The following is a 4,102-nucleotide window of genomic DNA, read 5'->3' as shown; positions in this document are numbered from 1 at the left end:
AAAAAAAAAAAAAAAAAAAAAAAAAAAAAAAAAAAAAAAATTGGAGGCAAAGTATTTTGGTTGTTTTCTTTTCTTTTTTCTTTTTTGAATAAGCAGTAAAGGAAGATATCAATGCTAATTTCCATCTCCCCGGCAATAATCAGGATTTCCTGTTAGTGTGTTTTCTTCTGGACTCTTCTCTAATTGTTTATGTGGGGGATGATACCCTATCTGAAGGACACATTTCCCTTATACCTTCCGATCAGCCAGGCTTGTGTGAGGCCTTACAAGACATTGTAAAAAGCACCGGGCTTGGATTTTGTTGGCCTACATTTGAATCTCTGCTCTGTTCCCTGTTATGTGGCTGACTTTGGAAAAGCCATGTAAAGTGCCCTGCAAATGGGATTAGCAAACCCTGTTTCACACATGTGCTCGTTCATTTATTCTACAAATATTTTACTGGATTCCTTCTAAGTGCCAGGCACCTGGGCAAAGCTCTGGTCTAAGGCGGCTCACAAAGAAGTAAACAGACAATTAAAATATGATATAGTATAATAAGGAGCATGTCCCAGAAGTACAGGGTGCTCTGGGATCATGGCACGCAGGAGTCAGGGATGGCTTCCTGGAAGAGGTGATGACTAAACTGCAATCTGAATGATAAGAAGGCATTAATCGGGCAAATAGGAGTTTGGGGTGTGGGTCAATGTGTTGGAAGTTTGGGGAGGTAGAAGCAGTTTTCTAGGCAGAGAAAGTGTTCTGTCCAAAAGCTCCCTGGCTGAAGAGAATGAAACACATTTTAGATTAAAAAAAAAAAAGTTCAATAAGCTGAAGCTTGGATGAAACAGATAATTTGGAGGGGACATAATTAAAGATGAGGTGGGAGAGCTTGGCGAGGACTTTATATACCATGTGAGGGAGTCAGAGCTGATACCACGGACAGTGGGGAGCCACTCAATGTAACCAGGTGCATGCTGTGTTCAGATTTGCCCTGGAAATGGTGAGCGCTAATAATATCAGCTGTGACTCACACACTGTATTCCTTTAGCCAACATAGCCTGCACTGTTGTCAACAGTGGTTGCTATCTAAGAACCAATTTCCAAGAGAAGAAGGAAAAGAAAGAGAAGGCTGGCCGGGGAGGGGTGGTGTGACAGTTGCCAGTGGTCATTTGGAATCAATACTCCTTTACTTGAACCCTTCACCCCAGTGGTCGCTGTGGAGTCCAACTGTGACTTTCATCTTTTTCCTTCCCTAAAACCAGAGACCGAGAAAAGATTGAAGGAGAAAGACAGGCAGATCTCCCTAAATCTGCCCAGGAGCACGGAATCCAGAGACTCAGGGCTCCAGGTCATTGCTGGTCCTGTCCTGTTGGGAGAATTTCTGCTGTTTAGGTAACCCCCTGGGAGTCACGTGAGTGGGATCATCGTGTTAGAGGCCAGGCTCCACTCACCTCACACATGACGCCCGGATACTTGCTGCTCTCAGGATCTCTTTCAGCACAGGACCAGGTCATCAGACAGGAGAAGAAGACTACAATTCATGTGGTGTGTTCTTGAAGAGGCCACCCCTCATTTCTCCTCATTACAATCTCCACATCTCATGTCTTCGTTGTTAAAGAGGAGGGAGATGGGAGGGAGGGTGTGAAGAAAATGGTAGACATTGCCATCTTTTCTAGCTCACACATCCCATGATTCTTGCATTTGGTGAACCTGTCCAAAACAGCTCAGTAGGAGCCAGTGCCTCCGATTCTCCTGGGAAAATTGCTACCTTCATAGGGTGCTGGAAAGCACACTGCACCAGAACCAGCCAGATGTCTACCTGGGGATGAAGCCACAGAAGCACCAGCAGGAAGACAGAGAGAGTGCCATGGGACCTCTTGAAATATTAATTGAGGCATTTTCCCTTCTCATCACTAGAACCAGACCAGACTTACTGTGCTAAGGAAGGGAAGACACAAAGGAACCCCAAGAGAACAGTTCCATTCTTGACTTTGAGTTCCAAGAGTCTTCAAGTCATGGTTCTCAGTTGCAAGAACCAAGCAATAGGGTGGGAATTGGGAAGGGGAAGATTTCTTTGGATTCAAAAAGCTTAGCTTTAAATACCTGGTGCCAAACCTAGAGGATTCAGAGCCTAGAACAGAGGTCAGCAAACTCTTCTGTAAAGGGCCAAAGTCCTCATCTCAATGACTCAACCCCGCCATTGTGCAGGCAGCTCACAGACAGTAAGTAGACAAATGAGGGAGCTGTGTTCCAATGTAACTTCATTCACAAAAACAGGCTTCAACCAGATTTGCCACATGAGCCCTAACCTAGGGTGTTTTTTGGAAACCAGAGAATAGGAAAGAATAAGGTCCTTTTCTCTTATTGGTCTGGGGGCAAAGTTTTAGAAGGGAATGGAACAGGAAAGCAAGAAAACTGAAATGCTAGTGTAGCCTTCATCTCTTTGCCCTCACCTGAGTGGACAAGGGAGGTGGTGATAAAATCCTGGATGGGCTTGGAGATTTTGAAACAGAGGGCCCTGTACGCATTATTCTTCCTAACTGTAGGAGGAAACAGTCCTAAAGAATACCCCACATCATCATAGGATGGCCAGAGGAGAGCAGAAAAGGCAGTGTGGTGAGTTTAGCAGAGAGGGTCTGGGTCAGCCCTCCCACACCCCCAGGTCTTCCTTGCCTCCCACAGTACAAAGGGAAAATCTGAACTTTCCACATGCCCAAGTAGGGGTGTGGAAGGAGTCTTGGAGAGTCCTGGTCTGGTCAAGAGGATGGCGAGGAGTGAAGAGAGCAGACCCCATAGCAGAGCCAGCAGGTGCAATGCACAGAGGGAAATCAGTTTGGTCGGAGCCAAGTGGATGTTGGTCAGCAGAAGACCTCACCTGGCTCCCAGGGAGTCCTCAAGATTGGCCTTGCTAAAAGAAGGGACAAGTAACATCAGTGATGGATGCCCGGGGAAGAGGATCCGTGGAGCTCAGCTTCTTCCCCGGCACCATCACATGTGTGATGATATACTAACTCCTCGGCTTAGGTTCCTGCTGGGCAAGAGGAAAGAAGAGAAAGAGGGAATCAGAGATTGTCTAGGGATTGAAATATTAATTGAGGCATTTTCCCTTCTCATCATTAGTACCCAGAGGGACATAGGGTCTAAACTGGAATCACCTGGAATTGGCAAGATTAGGTTTTCTATCACAGCGTGAGAAGAGGCTCTTTGAGAATGATCCTAAGTTCAAGTACAGGGAAACAAAGTTATATTTGGGAGCATCAGACTTTGTGACTATGAAGTTGAACTTAGCTGTTTAGGATAAGAAGGGAGAAACCAAGGCAAGAGCATGAAAATGTGCGCAGGTCCCTAAGGTAGACAGTGTTTGCACCTCAGGGACACATTCAAGTCTGTCCTGGGCTTCAGGTTACATAGACGGTCACCTCGACCCCATCACTGAGGCCTGATGGAATTTGAAGAAGGCATAATTTTTGAGTGGAGGATTGCAAGGCCTCAGAGGCTAAGGTGTAGAGTCTTTCCGAAGTCTGTGGGTCCGGCTGGTCCATACCTGCAAGTGTGTCCAGCCTGTGTAGGTGTCCTCACTTCAAACAAACATTGACATCTCGGGGGCAGAGACGGGGAGGCCCTGAGTGCTTAGAGTTTCCAGCAGATTTCTTTTCACAGCTTATGATTCACAGGGTAAGTAATTATCCAGCATCTGACACGGGGCTTGCATGTTGCAGTTTGAATAAATTAATTAGTTAATGAATACCTCTACCATTTCCTCCTGGTTCAGTTATTTGCTCATCTTGTCATTGTCTCATAGCAATTATGCCGCACTGTAATTATTTGTTGAGCTCTTTGTCTCCCCAGGTGAACTCAAGAGCAAGGACTGTGCCTTTATTATTTTTAGCTTCTATTTATGCAAACAGATAAAACGTAAAACAAATTTCCAAATACTCGATCCATCACTGTTTCCTGAGAGAGAGGCAGGAGTTCAGGGACAACTGAGTGGCTGGCTCAGGGCTGACTGAGTCCCGGCAGGGTGGGTGACGGGGCTTGTCTTCTGCCAGCCACATACCGCTGTCTTTCCCGAGTTCCATTTCACAACCTGTTTTAAATACGTAGATCCATAGTTTAAAACATTGAA

The 4,102-nt window shown here is 45.8% G+C and overlaps 1 long non-coding RNA gene across 2 annotated transcripts in view; it reads left to right on the top strand.

Moving 5' to 3' along the window:
- LOC113633317 (uncharacterized) overlaps positions 1 to 3,898 on the top strand; it is a 21,561-nt gene extending 17,663 nt beyond the window's left edge. For both annotated transcript variants that reach the window (XR_003438145.1, XR_003438144.1), the window contains one exon: positions 1,239 to 3,898. This is a non-coding gene — a long non-coding RNA (uncharacterized LOC113633317). The remainder of the gene's footprint in view (positions 1 to 1,238) is intronic.
- Positions 3,899 to 4,102: the final 204 nt, after the last annotated feature.

The sequence above is a fragment of the Aethalodelphis obliquidens genome, unplaced genomic scaffold (genome assembly GCF_003676395.1).
Source record: "Aethalodelphis obliquidens isolate GAN/ISIS:26980383/991018 unplaced genomic scaffold, ASM367639v1 scaffold39, whole genome shotgun sequence".
NCBI classification, from domain to species: Eukaryota; Metazoa; Chordata; class Mammalia; order Artiodactyla; family Delphinidae; genus Aethalodelphis; species Aethalodelphis obliquidens.
This window is presented reverse-complemented; position numbering and strand designations above follow the sequence as displayed.